Below are 12,592 nucleotides of genomic sequence, written 5' to 3'. Positions count from 1 at the left end.
AAGTTCAAGGTGCAGCACTGACTGGGACTCCTTTGCCTTTTGTGAGCCTCCTTTGAGAGTTTTCGAGGGAGATCAGGGTCTGGGTCTGTCCTCTTTCTCAAGCTCTCAAGCTCTCTTTGTTTCCCCCAATGTTTATTTTTTAAAAAATTTTAAATGTTTTTTATTTATTTCTGAGAGAGAGAGAGACAGTATGAGCAGGGGAGGGTCAGAGAGAGAGGGAGACACAGGATCCAAAGGAGGTACCAGGCTCTGAGCTGGCTGTCAGCACAGAGCTCGACATGGGGCTTGAACCCACTGACCGTGAGATCATGACCTGGGCCGAAGTCGGTCGCTTAACCAACTGAGCCACCCAGGTGCCCCCTCATGTTTATTTTTGAGAGAGAGAGAGAGAGAGAGAGAGCAAGCGGGGAAGGACCCGAGAGAGAAGATCTGAAGCAGACTCCGTGCTGACAGTGAAGAGCCTGATGTGGGGCTCAAACTTGTGAACCACCAGATTATGACCTGAGCGGAAGCTGGAGGTTTAATGGACCGAGCCACCCAGGCGCCCTCAAGCTCTCAATCTGCTCTCAATCTTGGATCATAGAGATAGTGGCTCCTCCTTATCTCTGCTATTTCTTTAATCTCTGGCATTCTCTTTGTTTCTTAGTAGCTATTTCCCCTGCTATAATTAATACTTCTGTCTATTGAACATTCTCCCTTAACTTTTAAAAAATGTTTATTTATTATTGAGAGACAGAGAGAGACAGAGCACGGGCAGGGGAGGGATAGAGAGAGGGGGAGACACAGAATCCGAAACAGGCTCCAGGCTCTGAGCTGTTAGCACAGAACCCGACACGGGGCTTTAACTCCCAAACCGTGAGATTGTGACCCAAGCCGAAGTCAGACGCTTAACCGGCTGAGCCACTCAGGCGTCCCAAACATTCTCCCTTCAAATTACTGCCTGGTTTCCTTCTCCTGACTGGACTCTGACTGATACATACAGTATGTGCTCCTGTGTCTTCTTTCCTTGGGGCGGGGGGGGGAGGGGTGAGAGGGAACACCTGCGAGACCTGCCCACATTGTTGCACGCACCAATCAGTACTTCGTCCTTTTTATTGCTGAGTAATATTCCATTGAACAGATAAACCACACTCTGTTTATCCACTCACCAGGATGGACATTAGGCTGTTTTCCATTTGGGGCTGTTATGAATAAAGCTACGGTGAACATTTAGGTACCAAGTGTTGGTGTGGACATTCATCTCATTAAATACCTAGGAGTGAAATTCTCGGATCATACAGAGAGTGTATATTTCACTTTACAAGAGAACACCCAATAGATTTTTCCGGCAAGGGTGGGCCATTTGCATTCCCTTCAACAACGTGGCAGAATAATAGTTGCCAGCACCCGGTATTCTCCATTGTCTTTTTAATTTTTGATAGAATCGCTTGTTTTTCATGCCTTCGGGAGAGTTTTCTCAACCTGACATTTTCCCTTATTAACTTTAAGTCTGTGCTCTTGAACCATAGTGCTGATGTTGTTTCTAACCTGCAACATATGGGTTACAGAAGACTTGTCAATAAGCCAAGATCGAATTCTTTGCTCTTAAGAATTATGTGCCTGTTTGAAGATTTGATGTGGCTTCCGTTTCAAGAAGGCAGACTGAGCTAGTGTGTGCATGCATGAGCTAGTGGGGGAGGGGCAGAGAGAGAGAGAGGGAGACACAGAATCGGAAACCGGCTCCAGGCTGCGAGATGTCAGCACAGAGCCTGACACAGGGCTCAGACTCACAAACCACGAGATCATGACCTGAGCCAAAGTTGGATGTTCAACTGACTGAGCCACCCAGGCGCCCTGGAAGGGATGCTTTAAAAAAAAAAAAAGAAAAAAAAAATCTTGGCTCAGTTGGTTAAAGGCCGACTTTGGCTTGGGTCACGATCTCAAGATTCATGGGTTCAAGCCTCGCATCCGGTTCTGCACTGATAGTGCAGAGCCTGCTTGGGATTCTTTCTCCTTCTCTTTCTGCCCCTCCCCAACTTGTTTTCTCTCTCTCTCTCTCTCAAAATAAATAAACTTTAAAAATACTTTAAAAAATTTAATAAATAAAGCTTAAGAAAAAGGCATCTCTTCCGGGCGAATGCAGCCCTAGGGTAGCATGGCCTGGCAATGAGAACGAGGGCCGGATTGGAGCCTCATTCACACTGCTGCCCCCTGCTGGCCTCATAATAATAACAGTCCTATGTGCCTGGTCCTGTGCTAGAGGCTTGGAAACAGTATCCCAGGAAAACCAAGTTCAAGTGCCTCCAACAGACAGGCAGTATCCTTTTCTTTTTTTTAAAGTTTATTTATTTATTTTGAGAAAGAGAGAGTGCAGGAGGGGCAGAGAGAAAGGGAAAGAGAGAATCCCAAGCAGGTTCCGCACCATCAGCGGAGAGCCCGATGCGGGGCTCGAACTAACGAACTGTGAGATCATGACCTGAGCCAAAGCCAAGAGTAGGATGCTTAACCCCCAGATAGGCAGCATCCTGAGGCCGTGGATAGGAGAAAACAGGGAGTGGTGGAGACGGCAAACCAGAAGGTAGAGCTAGCCTGAAGGCTCTGTCAATACTCACTCTGGCTCATTTACCGCCAAGTAGGAAAGTAGGCCTGCTTAGGCCACATCTTCCGGATTTTTCAAAAGAAAACTGGAAATCCCAGCTTTTATGTGAAATCACCCAATTTTTAAAGGTTAGCAATGCGGTCGGAAAAAATTAAGGCACAGTACGGGCCAGATAAAAGACAGCTTTGCATGGGGCGCCTGGGTGGCTCAACCAGTTGGGCGTCAGACTTCAGCTCAGGTCATGATCTCACGATTCGTGAGTTTGAGCCCCACGACGGGCTCTGTGCTGATAGCTAGCTCAGAGCCTGGAGCCTGCTTCAGATTCTGTCTCCCTCTCTCTCTGACCCCCCCCCACCCTCCACACCCCCGCTCCCGCTCCCGCTGTCTCTCTCTCTCTCTCTCAATAAATAAAAACATTAAAAAAAAAAAAAAAGACAGCTCTGCAAACCCAGGAACTGAATGAGTGTGGCCATCGTGTAACTCCTGTATTATCCTAGTTGATCTTCACACCGTGAGGAAACTGAGGCCCAGAGAGGCAAAATGACTCCCATAAGGTCACACAGCAGCCAGATGTGGAATGGGGATCGGAATCCGGGCAGTCTGATCTTCCTCTCAAAGGGCGTCCTCTCTATGGACAGCAAAAAAATGAAAAAGCAGCTTGGGGCGCCTGGGTGGCTCAGTTGGTTAAGTGTCCGACTTCAGCTCAGGTCATGATCTCACAGTTCGTGGGTTCAAGTCCCGCATCAGGCTCTGTGCTGACAGCCAGCTCAGAGCCTGGAGCCTGTTTCAGATCCTGTGTCTCCCTCTCTCTCTGATCCTCCCCTGCTCATGCTGTTTCTCTCTCTCTCTCAGAAATAAATAAAACATTAAAAAAAAAAAAGAAATGAAAAAGCAAAGCCAACAGGAGAGAGCCCATCCACAAAAAAGGAATGTCACTATTTTTCAGAAAGACAGAGAGCAGACCTAAGCGCAGGGGCCAGGGTCGAACTCAGAGTGAGGACAATGGGGCCTCTAGGAGCTCCAGAGGCGTTGGACCCAGAGTCAGGGGTCCGGCGGAGCCCAGGCTGGGGTAGGTGAGGACAGAGGTTAGTCCATCTTTGAAATAACTGCGCCTGTGGGTCCCTGCTCCCTCTCCTGGCCCCCACATGCTCTGCCACACACGTCTCAGGCTGCCCAACATTCATCCACAGGAAAGACAGAACTGGAGGGCTGTTCTCCAAAGAAACTGCAAGAAGGACCCTCTTCCTGTCCACGGGTCCTGTCCCCAAGCTTTAATCAAATTGCGTTTTTACACCAACGATGTCTTCAAGAATTCTTTCTTGGCCGTTGGCTCCAAACGCCACCCTCCCCCACAAACACCCCCAAACCTTATCAATTACAAAATAAGCTAAAACCCCATGCCCCCCACCAACACTCCTAAAATCCCATCAGTCACAACCTGAGCTAAAACCCCATGCCCCCCACCAACACTCCTAAAATCCCATCAGTCACAACCTGAGCTAAAACCAAGAGTCAGACGTTTAACTGACTGAGCCATCCAGATGCCCCAGAAATTCTCAATCATTTTTAAACAAGGGACTCATATATGCATTTTGCACTGGGCCCTGCAAATTATGTAGCTGGCCCTGGGTACATTTAGATTAGAGAAGATATTCAAAACCCACTAAGAACAGGATATTATAAAAGGAAGAATGTCTTCTAGAAGAAAAAAAATTCCTCCTTAGTAGATTAGATAAGTTAGAAACTGGAAAATACCTCTCTCAAAAGGAAAAATTAAAGGGGCACCTGGCTGGCTCAGTCAGCAGAGCATGTGACTCTTGATCTCACGGTCGTGAGTTTGAGCTCCATGTTCTCTTACAGGGATTGCTTAGAAAAACTTAAAAAAATAAAATCCTAGGGACTCCTGGGTGGGCTCAGTCGGTTGAGCATCTGACTCTTGGTTTCGTCTCAGGTCATGATCTCATGGTTTCATGGGTTCGAGCCCTGCACTGGATCCTGTCGTGGCAGTGAGGACCCTGCTTGGGATTTTCTGTCTCTCTCTGCCCTTCCCCTGCTGGCACTGTCTCTGTCTCTTTCAGAATAAGTAAATAAACTTAAAAAAAAATCTTAGGAAAGAAAAAATTCAAGCGATGACAAACTGCAGGAAAAACAAAAAACTGCTTAAGAAAATCATGGTCCAAATATGATATACACTAATTGTATCCATGTTATGTCCATTTGACAATATGCAAGAAAAAAATCAATTTGACCTGGAGGCTAGGGACATTCTCCTTAAAGTCGCCCTGTTTATTGGTTTACAGAAGAAAAAGATTATATAAACTCAAATATATATATGTGTAATGTGAGTATATATATTTACCTCACATATAACATTGTGTAAATTTAAGGTGTAGGTGCAGATTTGATACATTTATATATTGCAATATGATTATCACTTTAGCATTAGCTAACAGCTCTAATCATGTCACTTAATTATCATTTCTTTCTTGTGGTGAGAACATTTGAGATCTGGTCTCTTAGCATAAAGACTGTCTTCTCAACAAACGGTGATGGGAAATCTACATGCAAAAAATGAGTTCAGGCCTTTACCTCAATACCACACACAGATACCAACTCAAAATAAACCATACACCTGACTGTAAGAATTAAAACCATAAAATTTTTAGAAGAAAAATCTAATGATCTTGGGTTAGGTAAGCAAAGACTTCTCAGATACAACACCAGAAGTGTGAATCATTGAAGAAAAAAAGGGATTAATTAAACATCATCAAAATTTAAAACTTTTGCACTTAAAAGACACCAGTGAGAAAATGAAAAGACAAGCTATCGACTGGCAGAATATGTCTGTAAATCATCTAGCTGATGAAGGACTCGTACCCAGAATATATAAAGAACACTTAAAATTCAACAGTATGACAAACAAACCACTTTAAAAATAGACAAAAATTTGAAGAGACATTTCACCAAAGAAGATATGCATATGACTAACAAGCACATGAAAAGATGCTCCACATCATTAGTCATTAAGGAAATCCAAATTAAAATCACGATGAGACACCATCTCAGGCCCATCAGAATGGCCGCTGTTCGTTCCAAAGACTGGCCAGTACCTGAAGCCACTGGGACCCCACGTGTTGCCAATGGGAAAGTGAAACAGTACAGCCACTTGGGAAGAATGGCTGTTCCTTTGAAAGGTGACCATTAACAAAAAAGTTCAACATAAAACATTAAGTTCATTGAAACCCAGCAATTCTACCATGAGACCACCTACCCACGGGAAATAAACACGCATGTCCACACAAACCTTGATTGCAAAAGTCCACAGCCCCATTATCCATTTGGAAACAACCCAAACGTCCATCAACTCGTGAAGGGGTTAAATAAAATGTGGTCCATCCATACAGTGGTGCACTGTTTAGCAATAAGAAGAATGAAGTGCAGGGTACACCCTATGATATGAATGAACCCCAAAACAGAATGCTAAGTGCAAAAAGCCAGATACACACACATAAAAACACATACTGTATGAGATATTTATCTGAAATGTCCCAAAATGATGTATCTAAAGTTACAGAAAGCTGAGTTGTTGCCTGGGGCTGGGCTGGGGAACAGGGAAGTGACCACAAATAGGTACAGGGGATATTTTGGAGGTGACAGAGATGCTCTAAAACTGGTGATCGCTGCATGACTCCGTACATTCACTAAAAAGTCACTGAATTGTACACTTTAAAGGGCTGACTTTTATGGTATGTAAATTACACCTCACTGAAGCTGTCAGAAAAACCCTGGAAACTACAGTGAAAGCATCTAAGACTTAAATATGGGAACAGAACAGACTGTAGATGTTATCAACCTTGACACTGTGAAAATAAATGTACAAGTAACAAAGGATGGGAAACTGACGGGGGAGGAGGTGAAACCAAGATGCGGGGCTCACCTACTTCACGTCACGGGGCTCAAAAGTTTCCAGAATAAGAAAAAGAAGTGGAGCATAAAATCTAAAGTTACAAAGGACAATAGGGAATAATCTTTTAAAAGTACAATTATTTTTTTTATTAAAAAATTTTAAAATATTATTCATTTATTTGTTTGTTTGTTTAGAGAGCACAAGAGAGAACAAGGGAGGGGCAGAGAGGGAGAGAGAATCCCAAGCAGGCTACACGCTGTCAGCACAGAGCCTGACGCAGGGCTCGAACTCACCTGAGCCAAAATCACTAGAGTCGGATGCTCAACCCACTGAACCACCCAGGTGCCCCTAAAAAGTACAATTATTAAAAACTGGTGGAAGGGTGGGGTGCCTGGGTGGCTCAGTGGGTTGAGCTTCCGACTTCGGCTCAGGTCATGATCTCATGGTTCGTGGGTTCAAGCTCTGCATCGGGCTCTGTGCTGACAGCTCAGAGCCTGGAGCCTGCTTCTGATTCTGTGTCTCCCTCTCTCGCTGCCCCTCCTCTGCTCTCCCTCTGTCTCTCTCTCAAAAATAAATAAAACATTGAAAAACATTTTTTAAAAGTAAATTCTGTGTAGGGGCGCCTGGGTGGCTTAGTCGGTTAAGCATCCGACTTTCGCTTAGGTCCTGATCTCGCGGTTCGTGGGTTCGAGCCCCGCGTCGGGCTCTGTGCTGCCAGCCCAGAGCCTGGAGCCTGTTTCAGAGTCTGTGACTCCCTCTCTCTCTGACCCTCCCCTGCTCACGCTGTCTCTCTCTCTCTCTTAGAAATAAATAAAAACATTAAAAAAAAAAAAAAAGTAAATTCTGTGTAGTCATAGAATGGCACACTACATAGCAATAGAAAGGAGTTAACAACCAACCACAGCCACAACAGCATGGATGTACCACAAAAGCTTAATTTGGGGTGAAAGGCGCCAGACACAGGAAGGCACCTAGAGCGTTGAATCCTGGGACAACTGGACATCTTGAATTGCGAGGAGCAGCCCTGGTGCACAACGCATATGGTCCCGAGGGTAATTCGGGTAATCCGAGACCTCTACTACTGCCAAAATTTCCCACCTGGATGATAAATTCTATCCTCTCACCAACGGTGCTGCTACTCTTTGAAAGTTCACAGACAGGCTAGACTAATAAAGTGTCATTAATAGACCCACACGTAGGTACTGAAACCATTTAAAGAAGAGAAAACTAGGTACAGAGGTATCATAAAGTCAGGGTACTGGCTTCCCCTGTGGGGAGGGAGAGGGCTATTAACCAGGCGCCCGGAGGGAAGCTTCTGGGGGCTGACAAGGTTGTTGCTGCTGACCTGGGCCCTGGTTACATATTTTACAATTATTTGTTAAACTGTACCTCTGTTTTATATGCTTTTCCGCATGGACGTGATAATCCACAATTTTAAAAATATTAATGCTATCAGTAAACACCACTGATGTAACTGAACCCAGGAAGGAAACCGTCTTACTGCATCTTAGCACAAATTATAATTCACATTTGCCAAGCAGCTTTCTTTGGGTAAGGCATTCTGGAAAATTCTTTCTGTGCATCATCTCATTCCCAGGAGGCAGCAGTGATATTTTTGGGCGAGGAGGCATGACAAGGCGAGCAAGGGACATTGCTTGTGGGAACTGCTGGTGACAGTCCGCAGAGAAGGCGGCACTCGGGGGGGGGGGAGGTGAATGTCGCAGGTTCTATACGGTCAGCCTCTCCTGGGCCAACCCCACCCCCAACTCTTGTTCACGACCTTGGGGGGGACCGGGCTTCCCTCTCTGAGTAGAACTTCCGCTCCACGAAATGAGACATGTGCAGGTACCATCTCCTCTCCCCAGTCCCCAAATCCAGACCTGTTTGGTGGCGGAGCTGAGTCAAACTGATGGGAGATTTGATCATCCCAGTGAGTGCGAGCACTCATTCCACCCAAGAAGTATCACTGTGTGTGACACCGGTGCTCCCCAGCCCTGCCATGGCTCTGACGGAATCACATTTGGAATGGGGTCCCCGTGACTTGCCCCACGTTCAAAAAGTCTACCTTCGCAAACGTGTTGGGCCCCAAAGTTTTAGATAAGCCGCTGTGGACTTCTTTTTTTTTTATTTTTTATTTCTAGGAGAAAGAGAGAGACAGCGTGAGCAGGAGAGGTTCAGAGAGAGAGGGAGATACAGACTCTGAAATAGGCTCCAGGCTCTGAGGTGGCAGTCAGCACAGAGCCCGACGCGGGGCTCGAACCCATGAACCGCGAGATCATGACCTAAGAGAAAGCCGGACGCTTAACCGACTAAGCCACCCAGGCGCCCTGCCACTGTAGACTTCTAATGACGCCCAACTCTGTTTTTAATGTTTTATTTATTTATTTGTTTTGAGAGACAGATAGAGACAGCATGAGCAGGGCTGGGTCAGAGAGAGAGGGAGTCACAGAATCCAAAGACAGGCTCCAGGCTCTGAGCTGGCTGTCAGCACAGAGCCCGATGTGGGGCTTGAACCCACAAACCGTGAGATCATGACCTGAGCCACCCAGGCGCCCAGACGCCCAACTCTTTGTGGTTATGGGAAAATAAAGGGAGATCGAGGCCTGGCCCCGGACAAGTATTAGCTGCCCTCGTGACCAGTTACTATGTTTGTGACCCAACCCAGCGGTGGGCTGGAGGCAGCACCTCACCTCCAGGTCAGAATCGGGCAGCCCCTGAAACCCAGCTGCAGGAATGGGGGCGAAGGGGTCCGAGCCGAGGAAGTAAAGACCAATCACAGCAGGGCAAGAACTGGCCAATGGCAAGATCAAAGCTATTCGGTGAATGTTAAAAAGGAAAAAGAGAACGCCAAGTTCAAAATCTCTCCCTAGAAGAAAAGAGTAGAAGGGAGGGCTCAACTGCGTTTATGATGTTAGCCAAGCACACGGTGGTAGTTAAGGAAAAGGGGTGCCTGGGTGGCTCAGTCGGGTAAGCGTCCAACTTTGGCTGGGGTCACGATCTCATGGTTGGGGACTTCGATCCTCGCAGTTGGCTCTGCTCTAACACAGCAGAGCCTGCTTCGCATCCTCTGTCCCCGCTTTCTCGGCCCCTCCCCCGCTCACGCGCTCTCAAAAATAAACATTTAAAAAAAGAAAAAGCCATCATAAACTACTAGCTATGATTAACCCACGCTAACTGCTCTAGGCACGCGGCAGGGGCTTTATAAAATCTCACACAAGTCTCACCAGTGGCATCATGGGGGAGGTGCCATTTTTCAGCTGGGGAAACTGAGGCTTGGAGAAGGGGAGCCATGTACCCAAGGTCACCTGACACACAAGGGGCAGAGCCGGGATTTGAACCTGGGAGTGTAGGACCCCGGGTTGGTGCCACTGTATATGCATCTCCATCTCCTTAGTTTCAACCTTGTCTTACTTTACTTTCCCCAGATTTTATCCTCAAAGGTTCATTATATGGAACTTATGGAATGTTCCATATTTTGCCATATTTGCTTTCTCTCTTTTGATGAATTCTTAAATACTTCAACATGCGTCTTCTAGGAAAGAATAAGGACGCACCAAAGGGCTACACTTACCACTTAACACCATTTCTTCAGAGAAATCCATTCTACTATCTAGTATTCAGTCCATGAGCAATTTCCCCCAGTATCTCAAGAAAGTCTTTTGTAGCTGCTCCCCTCCCCCCAAGGGGCACCTGGATGGCTCAGTTGGTTAATACCTGACTCTTGGTTTCAGCTCAGGTCATGATCTCATGGTTTGTGAGTTTCAGCCCCAAATCGGGCTCCCCCTCTCTGCCCCTCCCCTGCATGCTGTCTCTCAAAATAAATAAATAAACTTAAAAAATATTTGAGAAATAAAAGGTAAAACACTACCCCTCAGTAAAACCAAAACGATAAAACACTGCATCCCCCTTTCCGTTTTCTTAAAGATAGTGCTTTTATAATAGGAAATAAAATGGCAGACCCATTTCTATTTGATTTGTGAATCACATCTATAACTTGATTGGATGAAGAAATCAGTAATTAAATAACGACAAAAACTTTATTTAAAAAATATTAGGGGGTGACTGGGGGGCTCAGTGGGTTGAGTACTGGACTCTTGGTATTGGCTCAGGCCATGATTTCACTCATGGTGAGATTGAACTGTGCCTGGGGCTCTACGTGATAGCGCAGAGCCTGCTTGGGGCTCTCTCTCCCTCTCTCTCTCTGCCCCTCCCCCGCTTGTACGTGTGCGCACGCGCTCGCTCTCTCTCTCTCTCTCTCAAAATAACTAGGCTAAAAAATATATTAAAACAGCAGCACCTGGGTGATTGAACTTTGCTTAAGAGTCCATCTCTCTCCCTCTGCCCCTCTCCCCTGCTCTTACTCTAAAATTAAAAGAAAAAAAAACAACAACATTAAAGTAGATTGCTCAGCCAGGCCTCCCAAAATGGGGAGTCAAACAGATCCTATAAATACTTCATATAACAAAAAAGACATTATGAAAGCAGCCTATAGGGAAACTACAAGGAATGCGTGATTAATCACAAATCATTTTTACTGGCCGCGGGGTCGAGGTCGGCTGCCTTATTTGTCTTTTGTTCTTGGGTGGTGCTGGGCCACTTCCAAAAGTATTTATTTTAAAAGTAGGTCCCTAATATTGCAGTCTTTCAAGATTGCTCGTTAACAGATGCTCTCTAAAATGGGAGGATCCAGACTGAAAGAACAAGATATGGAGCGTTAAGAAATATTACTGAACACTGCAAAAGTTAACTTAGAAGAACAAGATTTAAATCGGGCGGAGCGGCCGCGGCTAAAAACAAACTATGCCCAAGTTGCTAAATCAAGAAACGGTGCGCGGAGACGTCTGATTCACCGATTTGGCGAAGGGGCCGCCAGCCAGAAGAAACAGAAGAAACCAGAACTGGTAAAAAGTGGTCGGGCCTCTCGCGGGCTGCTGTGTACACGTGTTGGTCGGGTACGTTCCGGGGGGAGGGCAGCTTCTTCCACCGTGGCCTCCGCCGAAGAGCGGCCGGGTGGCAGGCGTGGCCGTCAGAGGACGCGTTTTAAGCCCTTTCTTACGACCGGGGGGCTTTCGAACGTGCGTCCGTGCGACTCTGGACTTAAAGGGGCGGCAGCTGGCTGGGACAGCCTAGGACGCGGGCGGGGGCGGGGGAAGGGGCGCTGGGGAACGGGACTCCGGGGGACCCGCCCCTCCCGGCGGGGCGTGGGGCGTTAGTCCTTCCCCGGGCGCCCCGGTTGCGAGCGGGGACGGGACACACCGGTCCCGACCTGCGTCCCTACCTGTCCCGGCGCTCACCTGGAGGCCCGCTCGGAGGCGGCGGCGGGCCACGATCCCTTTCCCCACCCTGCTCTGGGAGGCAGTCAGGGGGGGCTCCCTGGGATCGGCCCCGCCCAGGGAGCCCCGCGACCCGCGGTCTGGGCGGTCGGGCCTCTGCGGGGGGCCGGCGGCTCGGAGATCCGCGGGCGGGCGGCTGCGAGCGAGGCAGGGGCGGGATCCGGGAGCCTGCAGCCGCCGGGGGAGGGCCCAGCTGCCGCCAGGCGGGGTGGGGAGGGGACGCAGCCCCCGCGCTCCGGGACCCGGGGTCCGCCCCTCGGAGGGCCTACACTCGCCCCCACGCGCGTCCCTGCCGCCAGGCGCCCTGCGATCTGACACTGGGTCCCGGTTCCCCCCCCCCCGCCAGCCACCTCCTCCCGGCGACGTCCACCTCCCCCAGAGCCTCCTCCGTGGGAATGGTTCCAGCTGCTTGCACTCCCCCCCCAAATCGTGTTGCCTCCTCGTTCCGGCCTCCTGCCTACAGCCGCCTCCGCCATTCAAAACGTCTCTCCCGCCATCTGGCCAGTGCTGTAAACGGCTTGGCTGTGACTCCGACCCAGGGCCTGGTTTTGAAACACTGGATCAGGTTCCTATCCCCAGGGATTCTCTCATATTTACACTGTGTCCCCAGCTTAAGGTCTCAGAAGCCAGGCTTGTTCTTGAGTGGGACCTCCCGGCCACACGTACTTCGCTCTGCGGCCACGACAGCCCGCATGCCCCTCCTTGGGAAACCTGCCCCCTCCCTTAAAAAGACTGAAATATCCAGAGGTTCAGTAGCAGTAAGGACAGGGGGCC

The 12,592-nt window shown here is 48.2% G+C and overlaps 1 protein-coding gene across 2 annotated transcripts in view; it reads right to left on the bottom strand.

The window, feature by feature from the left end:
• Nucleotides 1–12,026, bottom strand: part of FBXO17 (F-box protein 17) — a 28,373-nt gene extending 16,347 nt beyond the window's left edge. Inside the window, exon 1 of one of the 2 annotated variants that reach the window (XM_039244419.1) lies at nucleotides 11,764–12,026. The gene's annotated coding sequence lies outside the window, so the exon portion shown is untranslated. The remainder of the gene's footprint in view (nucleotides 1–11,763) is intronic. The other variant, XM_039244407.1, reaches the window with a different exon arrangement.
• Between the last annotated feature and the right edge of the window lie 566 nt (nucleotides 12,027–12,592).

Source organism: Hyaena hyaena, unplaced genomic scaffold (assembly GCF_003009895.1).
Source record: "Hyaena hyaena isolate Hyena2069 unplaced genomic scaffold, ASM300989v1 scaffold_9, whole genome shotgun sequence".
In the NCBI taxonomy this organism is placed as follows: Eukaryota; Metazoa; Chordata; class Mammalia; order Carnivora; family Hyaenidae; genus Hyaena; species Hyaena hyaena.
The sequence above is the reverse complement of the archived record's forward strand: the minus strand, read 5'-3'. Positions and strand labels throughout refer to the sequence as shown.